This window comes from Ips typographus, linkage group LG2, assembly GCF_016097725.1.
Source record: "Ips typographus isolate SLU linkage group LG2, UJ_Ityp_2.0, whole genome shotgun sequence".
Taxonomy (NCBI): domain Eukaryota; kingdom Metazoa; phylum Arthropoda; class Insecta; order Coleoptera; family Curculionidae; genus Ips; species Ips typographus.
Genome location: NC_138423.1, coordinates 9,565,832 through 9,580,474, shown reverse-complemented (window position 1 = coordinate 9,580,474; position 14,643 = coordinate 9,565,832). Strand labels below are relative to the sequence as shown.

Here is a 14,643-nt window from a genome sequence, read left to right as displayed (position 1 = left end):
ATGTTAGTTTTATTAATAAAGTTAAGTTAATTTTTTATAAAGTTTATAGTTATTTATTTTGGAAGTGACAAACCATTTTTTATTCATTCATATTTATTCGAGTGAATAAACCGGTTTAAGTCACGTGTCTTATACAGTATTTTATTAAATTTCGACTTCTTATATTAAAAAAGAAAACTAAAATTACAGTTCTATTAAATTTGCACCGCGCCCCGTAGATGTAATAGTGCCTATTTACAGATGTTTGTTTGTTTACATCTGTAAATAGGCGAATGTCATTCAGAGTGATTTAATAGTTACTTTGCAGCAAGTGACTTGTCAAATAATGACATTTTATGAAACGGCCCATTAACTCAAAGCCAATAGCTAAAGTAAAAATAGTTTTTATTGAATTATTTTGTTATTTATGAAGCAAATCATAAGTTATTATACATCACTAAAATCAGAATAAAACATACTATTTGGTGGGCTAAAAATCCAATATGGCGCTCATAAGAAAAAAGAAAGTTGATGATGGCTGCCAAAAAACGAAACGTCGTGTGGCAAATTTGTATCCATCATCGAATAGCTAGGAAAAAGTGGCAATGAAAAGATGCTTTTAGTTTTGGAATATCTCTTCAAATAAGATTAGAAATAAATAAAAACAAAAAATCAAATTTTCAGTTTTTTTCGGATATCTTCGGAAGTACTCGGAAAATCGAAATTTTTAAAACTGCATTTGGTTGAGCTTTACATTGCGCAACTTTGCCCCAATTTAAACTTTCTCGTATCTCTTATAGTTTCCGAGATCCCAATGGTGAGGGTCGAATTTGAATTACCCTGTATATGTATTTAAATTTAAAAGCTTTTTTTATAGTCTTTCAATTAATAGTTTGAACTCGAAAATTAACATGGTATCTTACAGTTAAGCTTCAGATATTTAATATCCATTGGAGAATGTACTGTCTATATATTAAAATATATCCGGCGCCGAATATGCGTTTTGGGATATACTGTGGCTATACGTGTTATTCTAAGGTATGTATGATTTAGAATATACTAAGTACATTCGAAGAATATCAAGTGCCTCATATTCGTTTCAAAATATTCTAAGAATATACTATACATGTGAATGTCCGTTTTATGCTATGTGGGTTAGCTGTCAACAGTTTTTCCGGAAAAAAATTCGAAAAAATTTCACACTCCCCACAGCAACATAAAGAATAGTGTTACCCTTTCTAGCTTGAAAGTTATTGTTCTTATTAATTATTGTTCTTATTGTTTTAATTAAAATAAAATGTTTATTTTACTCAGGAGATAATCTTACCAAATACGCCTCGTGCATCTAATTTTTCCTGTGGAAAAATTGTAATACTCGTTTCTAAGTAATTTGTTTTAACAAATTATTAATTTGTTTTAACAAATTACTTAGAAACTCGTTTTTACTAATTTTTCCGGAAAAATTAAATGCACTAGGGATATTACCCCCGATAATACAGTTTTTTTTTCAAAGACACAACCAGTCAGTCTTTTAATATTCAAGTCACAACGTGAAAGTCCTTTTAGACGAGTAGTTTGATTGGGAACTCGTAGTAAGAGCAGTAATAAGGTAGTTTGGTGTGAGTTCAACTAATAGGTCTAGAAACTACTCATATGAGACAATATTTACCTATCTAGTACTATGATTGTAAAGCAAACATCTTTGTGCAGCTGCAATGTTTTTGTTTAAAGAAATAAGCCAATACTTAATAAAGCTGTATTTTTAGATATTTTGATTATTCAAGCGTATCACTTTATAGTATAAATACTTTGTCAGAAGGAAAGTAATACCTCCACTCAGTGGAGGTGGACTTCACTTGTTCAATGTAAAGAATAACCCATTGGTTTTAAGTTCATACTGTGCAGCCGAGCATCCACTGTGACGTCACGCGACGTATCGCTTTGAGGAAACAGGTTTTGCTGATAGGGCCGCCCTCTTGGATCTGTTGTGTGTTGTCAAGAATGTCAAGTAAAATTCCCACTTGTCACTTGTTATGTCAAAAAAAACTACCTAGAACATGCTGCTAAATTATATTTTTATGACAAAATCCAATAATTTAATTAATGAAAATTATACACTAATATCAAGGAAATGTATGTTTTTTGATAGACATAATGGATGCAACAGCTGCTGGGCCCAGGTAAGATTACGATGGCAATTTCATACCTAACCTATGTAATAAACCATGCTATTGCTGATGCATCATTACTACACATTTTTTTACTAACATTTTTTAAGGGTGGTTCTAGTAACTAATTAGGCTAGTCTTACAGATCTGCAACTGGTATATGCTGCATACATCACTACTTTTCCATGTGGTTGAAAAAGCAAAACTTTTATGAAGAAAGTGACTACATTTCAACATTTCCCAGTGACTGCAATCAAGTCAAGTTGGAGAAGAATAAAATCCTGTGCAATATTTTAAACTATCTACATTACAACAGTGGATTAAAAAAGGAAGTTTTAAGGTGAGTTAACTGATTTTAATGATAGTAACATTAAAATAAAAAGCAATATGGTTTTACCTTTAACACAATAATCATCATTGTTCACTTTGTAGACTGCATTGTTCAACCTTGAGTTAATATGTATTATATGTAGTATATGAGGCAGGGTTTACCCAAGTTTTTGGTTGTAGTATTAATAAATATACTTATTCTCCATATCAACCGAGGGGTAGAATGCCAAGGTAATTTGGTGTACACACTCGAGGTATTATGAGGCACTTTTCCATTACTACAAGACATTATGAGGCATTTTGAGATATTTATAAAGCATTTGAGGGTATTGTGGGGCATTGTCTGTATATTTCAAAATGTAGTTTATTAATATAACAAAATTGAGTGAAAATTGAACATAACAGCATAGGCACAAGTAATTATTATGATAAAATCTTTGTTACATGATATTGAGTTGAAACAATATTCATTACGAATTATTATAAAAATGTACCAATTTTTCAACATTTAAACTACATTTTTATGGTCACATGACTGTTTTTAACAGGTGTCAACTGGCTTTTACAGTGTTGCAGGCTCAAAATTGTATTATTAACGTCGCACAACGTGTATTTTACAATTTCAGCTTTTACAAATGTCTAAATTTAATTTACCAAATGATCAACATTTAAATTACATTTTAAAGTTATGTGACTGTTTTTGACAGGTGTCAGTTTGCTTGGACAGTGTTGCAAGCTCTAAAATGACATAATCAAAGTCACGTGATGTCTCTTGCAATTTCAGCTTTTACAACTGTCTAAAATAGTCTAAATGTAATTTGCCAAAGTTTTTAATTTTAAACCATATTTTAAAGGTCATGTGACTAATTTTGACAGATGTCAACTGACCTTTACAGTGTTGCAAGAACATGCAGAATTGCATTTTCAACGTCACGTAACGTGTATTTTGCAAGTTAAGTTTTAACCACTGTTTAAATGTAATTTACCATTTTTCAAAGTTTAAACTGCGTTTTGAACTTCACGTGACTGTTTTTGACAATGTCAACTAGCCTTTACAATGTTGCAAGCTCAAAAATTGAATTATCAAGTCATGTGACCTATAGTTCTTACAATTTTATTACTGTCTAAATTTAAATTACTTCAACTGTTTCTATGTCTGTATTTAAGAAAGCAACAAATGTGTAAACATTTTAAGGTATCCTAAGGCAGTTTAAATAATTTAAAGGCATTTTGATGTATTTCAAAGCAGTTAGAGGCATTTTAGGCAGTTTTTTTAAGGCATTATCACTATGAGGCATAATCGAAGCATTGTGAGGTATTTTAAAGGAATTTCAAGGTATTTCGTATGCAAAAAGGCATTTTGGTGTACAAAAAATTATCGGCGGTCTACCCCTCGATATCAAGCCAGAGTAAAGTAACCTCAACTACTTTGTTTACTACGTGTTGTTATGGACAAAAATTAAGTTTTTAATTACGTCTATGTAGACCTGCGAATTAAAAATAAACTAAATTTTCATTGAAGTCAAATTAAGTTTTCTCAATTTCATAAAACTATTAAAAATTTAGCTACATAATGAATAAAATGTTATAGAAGCAATTGTGAGTCTAAATAGAATTCATTTAGGCATTATTTAAAAAATACCACATATCGTCCATTCATCTTGCTCCAAAGGGACTAAATGCATCCTGAACTTATTAAGTCACTTTAATGTTCCTCTCGAAATTTGTCTATTGCATTGTAATGTCCTCCTGTTTTTGTGTGATTTTTGGAATCAATTTCTGCCAAAAAATATACCACCAATATATTTGTAAGTTAAAAAGTATAAGGTATAACTTAAAAAGAAGGTTTAACTTAAGGTATAACGTTTAGTCCCTTTGGAGCAACATGTATATTCTGATGATATATGGTATTTTTAAATAATGCCTAAATGAATTCTATTTAGACTCACAATTGCTTCTATAACATTTTATTCATTATGTAGCTACATTTTTAATAGTTTTATGAAATTTACCGCGCTATCCTTGGCCTTCAAAGATCCATTAATCTAATTTGCTCAATATTTCAGGTTAGGAACCAGAATTTGAAAAACGGTTTTCACTGACCTATTTGGATCTTCTTTGGCTTTTTCATAAAGAAAAAGGTCATATCATACCATTTATTTTTTTATCTTTTTTGGAATTTGAGTTATGGTGTCAAAACTAGCCCCCTGGCGGAGAAATATTCAACTAAATTAACTATATTTTGGTTGATTCTTATTGCCCAAGAAATGCTCTTTTCAACAATACCAAATTTGTTGAAATTGGTCAAACTGTTAAGAAGTTAAAGCAGGTTATTGCAAAAACAATTGAACACCCCATGCCATCTTTGTTTTTGAAATAACAGAAATTTGTGTTTTACGAAAATAATAGATAAATTGGTTCGCTTTAAAAATGTGGAAAAAAAATTCTAGTTTATTGTGTAAAATTTATAGAAAATGCAATTTAAAAATTTAAGCTGGCAGTTACGGCCTCTGGTGGCCATTTTTAGAACTTTAAAATATTCTCCAGCGATTCGTCAGGGCCGATTAACCTAAAAAAATGTTTACCCCTAAGTCATACGACGAACGGTTCTCGAGATATGGTCGAGGAACAGTCTTATTGGGTCACCCGGTACAAATTTACATTTAATTAATTTTTTTAATTTGGGGGTATAAACCAGGCATTAGTTTTTTTTTATTTTGAATAGAACCTTATATTTTTTAATACATTTGTAGATACTAGGTAGAATTTTTTTTAAAAGTTTTATGTTAATGTCTATACTTCAACCTAATAGTTTTCCTCGAGGTTTTACTAATATTTGATATAAAACTGTGATATAAAATTTTCTGTATTACCAATTACCATTGTTTGTACAGGGAGCACAAATTAGATTTACGCAAATAAATTTGCGTTAGATGCTACAGGGCGTTCAATTTTTTTACAGAGTGTTTCACGATAAATACGTCATATTTTGGTATAAATACCAAAATTTAAATATAACCAAATAACTCTACTTTGCTTTATAAACCATGATCCAAAGATGTTTTGCTATAGAGATACATGGTATCAAAGTTTTGATAAAAAATCTAAATTTATTTATTTCTTCAAAAGGGCTGCAGATTCCTATGTTCATAAAACTTTGTACGTGTCAACAATAGAGCACGCTTTGCAATAAAAAAGACATTTTTCAATTTTGCCAGTGGTATCCAATTGAACGAGTTGGTGAATATTTTTGTTGAATATAAAGTTTTATGAAAATTGCTGCAGCCGATTTGAGAATTATAAATAAACTGAGATTTTTTTTATCAAAACTTTAAGACCCTGTACCTCCCGTAACGAAACATTTTTGGATCATGATTTATATAGAAAACTAGGTTTTTTTTTGACGTTTAATCAAACCCTAAAATACAGGGTTTCACGATAAATGTGTCATATTTTATGGTTTGATTAAAAGTAAAAAATTACCCTAGTTTGCTAAACCATGGGCCAAAGATGTTCCGTTATGGAGATGCAGGGTGTTAAAGTTTGGATCTATTTCTTCAAACCGGTCTCAGATATTTTTATTAAACTTTGTAGGTGTCAACTGTCCACGATAAGGCACGTGTTGCAATAAAAAACACATTTTTTAATTTTGCCAGTAGCGTTCAATCAAACACGTTCCTGAATGTTTTTGCGCAAAAAAATATGTGCACGACTCTTTTTCTATTAAACGCAAATCAATTTTGAATTCCCCATTCAATTTAGAACAGAAAAGCTTTCTAGTAACTTTTCGGTACACCTTTCTGTTTTCCAATAAAAAATTGAAAATCATAAAAATGTACCCATAAAATCAATACTAAAACGTCGATTTTAATGGTACTTTTGCATGATTTTTTATTCGAAAACGAGATGACGTACCAAAAAGTTACTAGATGCCTTTTCTGTGTTAAATTGAATAAGGAATTCAGAACTGATTTGCATTTTATGGAAAAACAGTGGCGTACATAATTTTTTTTGCAAAAATGGTCGATAAATTGTTCGATTAGACGCCACTAGCAAAAATAAAAAATATATTTTTTAATGGCAAAACGAACTTTATCGTTGACACCTAAAAAGTTTTACGAAAATATCTCTTATTGTTTTGATGAAATAAATAAATTTAGATTTTTTTACCCAAACTTTAACACCCTGTATCTACATAACGAAACATCTTTGAACCATGGTTTATATAGCAAATTATAGTTATTTTTTGACGTTCAATCAAACCCTAAAATATAACGCATTTATCGTGAAACATCCTGTATAACGCATTTATTATGAAACACCGTGTTGACTGATTCAGCTTAAGTAATTTCGACTTTTTTAATTGGAACAGCCTGTGTATTAATTATTTTTCTGATAGCTTTTACAATTCAACTTTTGTGAAGTATGTCATATACCTACCTAATTTAAATGTCTGCGATTTATTTATATTTTTCAACTTTTACCTGCATTTTTTGTTATCTTAACTAAACTATAATCTGAAAATTGTCTTTAACAATTCAATTGAACAATAAACATTTTAAATTGTTGTGGTTAATGACATACAAAATTAAAACATTTGTTTTTTTTATACATTATACAGGGTTATTCACGTTATTCGACACGGAAAATTGTGACTAAAGTATTCACTTTCAACAAACTTTTAATTCTGGGATGGATGTAGACCTATTGGAGGTATCTTTTAAAAATATTTTCAAGATTTACCGGTTGTCCCAAATGCAGAAAAAGTATCAAAGTTATATTTTTTCAAATGGAATACTTAGTATTTTATTTGATATTGAGGTTTGGTACGTCTAAACTTTACAGTTTCTCAGATATTCGTTATTTTGTAAAAATTTAGAACAAGGTTTATTGTTTAATCACTCAACCTATGTTTGATATCAATCAAAATTGGCTTGGGAACTGCTAAATGATCAAGTTTTAGGATCCATGGGTGAGAAATTGTCTAGCTCATACAGGATGTCTCAAAATTTTTCTCCCAATAATTCCAACCTTTAAACTTTAACAACTTGTCAAAATCAAATTGAATGGTTTATTTATGGTGGTCGAATTTTATGGTTAAAGTAGATGCAAAATTTAATTATCTACCGAAAATTATTGATGTCTCTTATGACTAACTGTTTGCGTTTTCTTGGAAAGTTAACATTTCTCGAACTCGCACCGATTTTGAGTGATTTTTGATACCCTTGAGAAATGACCACAGATTAGCGAATTAGCGAAATTTTTAGGAGTATATCCATTAAGATACTTAATAATGTTGCTAAAGGACTCAAAAACGGAGTAGGTATGTTTCTGTTTGTAGTCGAATTGTCGCCGTTTTAAACATTTTTTATGAATTATTTTTGTAACTTGGATAGCAAATTTACAAAGTATTACGCCACTAGTTAATTCTAAGCTTTACTCAGATTAGAACGATAGATATGTAATTGGAAAAGATACCAAGTGATCTTTGAACGGTATCCAAAATCAGTCGATTTTCCAAGAAAACGTTAACAATTAGCGGTATGAAAGCTTAATAATTTTCGATAGGTAATTAAATTTTGCATATATTGTAACCATAAAATTGGTGGGGTTCCATTTGATTTTGACAAGTTTATACTACTTCAAAATTTGAGACCCCCCCTGATATGAGCTAGACAATTTATCACTTTTGGGTCATAAAACTTAATCTGTTATCAGCGCCCAAACCAATGTTGGTCAATAAATCTCAAAGGAAGGTTGAATGTTTAAATGTTAATATTTGTTCTACATTTTTACAAATTAAGGAATATCTGAGGAACTGTAAAGTTTAGACCTATCAAACATCAATGAACTTCAATTAATTTTTATTTTCAACGTAGATTCTGAAAATAAAGTAATATACTAGATGTTCCAATTGAAAAAACATGACTTTGATACTTTTTCTGCATTTGGGACAACCGGTACATCTTGCAAATATTTTTAAAACCTACCTTTAATATCCATCCCAGAATCAAAACTTTTTTGAAAGTGAATAGGTTAGTCGCAATCTTCCGTGTCGAATAATGTGAATAACCCTGTATAGGTGGACCATAAGTAATGGGACATAGAGCTACATCATTACTACTACTATTTTGCTACTACTACGCTATCTGCAACTATTTCAGCTGCTTAGAAGGACTTAAACTTTTTTTACGCAGCTGAAACGGAGATACGACTTCAAAATATTATTCTAATATGTTTTCTATTTAAAAAAAGTATACTAGTTTTAGATCTTAAATGTTGTCCGTTTTCGAGATATTTAATGTTTTAATATTGTTTTGCTAATACGGTTAATGGTTAAAGGGTAAAGTACATTTACAAAATTCATAATAACCTGCAACGTATATAAATTAATTGGTACAGTTTTTGAGATGATTGGTGGTGACGTGCGTATGGGTGATGACGTCGGTGGCCAGATTCCTTTCGGATCGGAGAGGACAAAGTCCGATACCTGGCTGCGGGTTTTTTTTGTCGTGCGTTTAGAGTAAAATTGTATTATAGTTTGCTATACTAAATGAAACGAATACTCGAATAGCTTATCGGGGAGATGAGCGGAGAAAGAATGTAAGGTAAAAAAAGATTGTCGGTTGAAAGTGGTTCGTGCAGGTCTGTTTGAATCGAGATTTCGTAGTAGTAGGCGAAATTATCTTAATAAATTATTTTAAGAAATTTAAAAAGTATTATAAATCACAATAGTATTTATAAACTGTTGTGTGACCAAAACCTGTGTGTAACCAAAACTGTTAAAAGTCAGAAACGGTTGAAGTTAGGTAAAGGAACTGAGGACAAAAGGTCACATCGGTAAGCCTTTCAGGACTTGAGAATTTAATTAATGTTTAGACTACCGTTTTGCTGACAAAGCCACCATTTTTATGAAACGGGTAAACAGGTCATTGTTGCTGGTATGGTTGCTCGACAACCGCCTATACAGTGCAGGTCAAAAGTTTAAATTTTCTCATTTTTGTTCGTGTTTTACGACGAAAGGGCTCAAGTTAGAGATCCGAAAAAAATACACAAAACTAGTCCGTGATAGGTACTATAACTTTCATTATTACGATTTTTCAATCAAATCAACCGTACAGGCGCAAAAAAATTAAAACCGTTTTCCCATGTTAATCTCCTATGTCCAGGGTGCTCTTGGACACCTGGTATTACCTTTAAAATTTTACATTTATTGTAAATTAATTTTGCAATGCGGAAAAGTACTCTTTCCCGCACTCAAATAAGTGTGTAAAAGTGCATTTACCGCACCTGAGTAGGAAAGGTTTTTTTCATTATTCTTACTAGTCTGAAAACTATCTATTTTTTGGTTGATTTGTTTGAAAAAATGTACCTTTTCCGTGAGGACGCTGGAAAGTGCGCATTTCCCGTGCGCTGTTTTTAACTGGTGGGTTTTCTCGTGCGCTAACAAATACGTGTTTTGCATAAAATAAATGTTTTTAAAGTCAGTAAATTTCTGATATTATACGTTAAGTTACGTATACGAAAACATGCGAACAGATGTGTATGGTAAATACCTTCTTCGCAACTGTGCGTATAATTTTCGTACGTTTCTAAACTTGTTTATGGTCAGAAATAGACCACCTGTGGGCTAGATTGAATGGTAATTCAATGTATAATGAATTTTTATACTGATTTTATGCTACAATATAAATTCAAGCTTCAGCTAACATTGGTTAAAACCGAGTTAAAACTTAAAACACATTGACATTTCTTATATTCTCGTGATAATATATTTTTTTTGTTACAGATATTCTCCCGGTGAAGCGAGAAGCAAAAAAAGGTCATCCAGGTCAATCTTGGATTTTTTTTAATTTTAATAATAAACTAATGATTGGGGCGCGGGTGGTGTGTAGTTTTATTTGCGATTTCGATTTGCTGTTATGCCATTTGCAGCATTGTTCTATCCACAATATCTGGCCGAATAATTTTCATTTAATTTCCAACTAAATGCTGAAGTATTAGAAATATTGTCATTCCTTTAATCGAGTAGTATAGTATAAGTCAATTTTTTAATGTCAATCTACGCATGGCGAACTGAGTAACTGTGCAGAAGTTGACATTGGGAGTGAACAAGGACCAACAATCAGTCTTTAATATCTATCTAACGTACAATTTATTTTCCAACTGATTAACATCCTACAGCAAATTTAACTTTTTGTGTCTGCTCAGCTCCTATTTATATCGAAGAATTAATGCTAATTACATGTGTTTTCTAAGAACTATGCATAATGCCCAAACGGCATTTGGACGTTGATTCAACGTTCGATTAACCGACGTTGGGGCGACGGCATTTCTACTCGTATTTGCACTATTTTGGGGAATACAAATTTGAGTCGATTGGACGTCGGGTCACGACTAATACGGTATATTAACCCTTTCAGTCATGACCCTTCTAAAAACATTTTGAAAAAAATTGGCGTTTTGAGGGAAAAATATTAATTTTTTATGATTTTTCGTGAATTAGCCTAATTGGTTTCCTACGGCCGAGGTACTAAAACGAGATATTCTGAACCTTAATGGAGGCGAATGTCTGAAATCTCTGTGCCGTAGCCAGGGCCAATAAACAAATAACTGATTTAGTGAGATTTTCCAAGGATAACTCTTCGTTCTGTAAGTTATGGATAAAGTCCAATAAAATCTGAGGATCCCAAGTAAACTCATAACGAGGTCTTTGAGGACGCAATCTCGAAATGCCTCTAATAAACCTCTTAATAAAAGGATGTCTGCTAAAATTATCCGGAAAAATCAGTGATAAAGCTGATCGAATATTGTTGAACGAGCCGTATTTAAAAGTTCTTTTGTCCAATAAATCCCTGAAAAACAAAATCACCTGATCCAAGGAAGCTCAGTAGACTGACAATTGTTTTTCTGTACAGTATGTCCATCAAAGCCGATATACTGAATCATACTGTCTTATAGTGGACGCTGATAAAGACTGCAAAATAACTGGCAAACCTTCTTCAGGCATACCTTTTAGCAAAAAGGCTTCCCTGATAATCGTCCTGCAACCAGGATAAGATCCTTTACAGGGAACAGCTGATCTCTAAACGGAGAAAAAATTAAATTATTAGATGGTCCTAAATATAAAGAAGTGTCAACCCAAGGAGTGTGCCTGTGATGGCCAATAGGGAACCACCAAAATTCCTTCTGCTCTATCGGAGATTATTTTCTTTAAAACTCTCGCGATTAAAGCAAAGGGTGGAAAAGCGTAAAAATAGAAATTTTCCCAAGGGATTGTAAAAGCATCTATTGCTAGAGCCTGGGGATCATTGAACAAGGAAATGTAATGCTGGCATTTCTTATTATAAAATGACGCAAAAAGGTCTACATCAAAAGATCCAAATCTGAAAACTATTAAATCAAATTCATGGGAATTTAATTCCCATTCAGTTTCACATCTGGTAATTCGGGAGCTCCTATCTGCCAAATTGTCTTTAGAGGCTACGTAGGTAGCATGTATCCAAATATTTCTTTTCTCGCACCACTTCCAAATAGATTGACACAATTTATTAAGTTTTCTATTTCTGATGCTGCCCATACGGTTTATATAATAAATCGCAGTTACATTATCAATTCTCAAAAGAACATTTTTGCCAAAGTGAGAACTGTTTGTAAAATACTTTAAGCCGTTAAAAGCAGCTAAAAGCTCCAAATAATTTATGTGGTATTCTTTTTCTCCAGAGTCCCAGAACCCATGAGCCTCTCTTCCAACACAATGAGCTCCTCAACCAGTATTAGAAGCATCCGTGTAAATCTCGACAGAGTAAACATCCTGTCGAAATACTTGAGAAGCATTTTCTATAGCAGATAACCACCATTTTAAGTCTCTCTTTAATAACCTAGAATTAATAAGACATTTCTGATTAGCATTAACTAAAGCAGTAACTTTGAACCTCTCCAAATTTTTCAAATATAATAGCCCATATTTTACAGCTGGCAAAGTAGATACCAGTAAACCAGATAAATGAGCCACAACTGTATTCTACATTCTGACAGCCTCAAAAAAACTTTAATGGTTGAGATAATCCTTTGTTTTTTCTCTTCAGGCAATGAGATTGTCATGGAGAGAGAATCAAAATAAAAACCAAGAAATTTGCACTTTTGGGATGGAGACAGGCAACTCTTTTTAAAATTAATAACAAGTCCCAAATAAGCCAACAAATCAATAGAAATTCTAGTGTGAAATTTGGCCAGGTGCTCACCCTGAGACAGAATAAGCATATCGTCCAAATAAATGATGCAGCAAATTTCCAGCTTATGTAGGTGTGCAACTACAGCCTTCATAATCTTTGTGAATACATATGGCGCACATGAAAGGCCAAAAGGTAGACCAACAAATTCGAAACAATTCTTTTCAAAAACAAACCTCAAAATTCTTCTTGAAGAAGAATTAATTGGGACCAGGAAAAAAGCGTCAATAGTTGTCATCCACCAACCTGCCTGCAAAAGTTTAACAACTGTACGCCAATCTTCCATTTTAAAGTGAGGAGATTTAACAAATTGCTTTAGTCTTTTGAGATTGAGGATAAAGCGTTTATCTCCATTAGGCTTATTTATTAGAAAAAAGGGGGACAGTATCTGGCGAGAAGATGGTGAACATTTTCTTATAGCACCTGAAACTAATAGCTTATTTAAAGCTTTAAGAATTTGTTGTTTTTCAAATACGGAAAATTGTTGTTTTCTTTGCCCTGATAAACAGCGCAAGGGCAGGCCCTGAAAATGCAGACGATAACCCTGCTTAATCCAACTTATTATTGTTGGCTTAGGATTTATTATTCTCCATCTTTTTACAAAATGCTTCAGTCTACCCCCATGTTTACCTACCTTTACTTCTTCCTGTATGCATAGGCCCTCTCCTCGGCCTTCCCCCACTCTACTTTGCCTTTCTCCTGTCGGTAAAGAGGTTTTTGCCCCCTCTGATATCTCGGTTCCCTCTGTCTGTAAGACCGAGATGGGGCATTCCAGTTTAAAGAACTAGGACCTCCTCTTGTGTTTGCCTGCTTTAAGGAAACTGACTGAATGCTCTTAAGTTCCCTACTGTTTTTCTCAATCTCCTTCTGAGCCTTAATTTTAACCCAAAAAGCATTGTTTCCACCTTGCTGTTTATAGCAATTTGCTTAATCATCTTATCCAATAAGGGTACAACACAAAACCTCCTACTCTGAGATAATTGATAATGCAGATCGACAAGAATTCGACCTGCATCCAAAGCTGGCTGTAAAGCAGCTTTACGCACTGAGTTGTTATCTGCAGTGGACTCATTTAGTAATAAATTTAAAACACAGCCTAAAGCTGACAAAGCTGATCCCAACTGAGTCTGAGAACTAGCTAAATACTTATCTCTTTTTAATAAACTTTTAGATAATATACCTGCTACCTCCACATTAAGATCTGGGGCTTTCAAATGCATCAAATTAAGAGGAACTGGATATTTATCCATTAGATTAGTTCGGGCTTCCCTTGATAAACCTGAAGCCAAAAGGTTCTCCCAACGTACAGTCAAAATGCCCCATTTAACTAAATTTTATTGGTTTTCTTTAAATCCGGGTCATCACCCAAAAGCTTAATGGTCTCTTCATCTAGACCCTCTTCATCATGCAAAACCAGAACGTCTTCATTGCCCGCCGAGCCACTTGATGGACTGCGATCTAAGGCTTTAGACTCGGTTTGCGGGCTATTACCCCCTGAAGAAGACTGGGACTCGAAACTAGAGCTTTCGCTGTAGTCCCTTCTTCTGCGAGACTGATATTCTCGCTTTGAAGAAATTCGGGAGGAACGATTTTCGCACGTGCTTTTTCTATTTAACAAAGACTCTAGCAGTCTGACTCGTTTTTCTAGACTCGAGCGAGAACTAGAACGTGAACGAGACCTAACACGTTTCCTAGAGGACATCTTTGAACCCACCTAAAGACCTAAATCAAAAGGAAAATTTAATTGCCCTAAACGTAAAAGTAAAAACGTGGGACTATAAAAGGTCAACATCCTTATCAACCAGCGCCGAAAACGAAAGTGAGCTAGTTAGGAAGTTCACCTAATTGACAGGAATTTTCAATTGTCAGTTAATGACATTTTCAAACGTCAACATTCGGCGCCAGGCCAGCACCGCGAGCAGTACTACTCAGTG

General features: G+C 32.9%; 1 long non-coding RNA gene across 1 annotated transcript; it reads left to right on the top strand.

Moving 5' to 3' along the window:
- The first annotated feature begins 1,987 nt into the window (after nt 1–1,987).
- On the top strand, nt 1,988–12,445 carry LOC145724597 (uncharacterized). Its single transcript, XR_014177049.1, has 3 exons — nt 1,988–2,159; nt 2,293–2,487; nt 10,267–12,445. It is a non-coding gene; the product is annotated as an uncharacterized LOC145724597 (long non-coding RNA).
- Nucleotides 12,446–14,643: the final 2,198 nt, after the last annotated feature.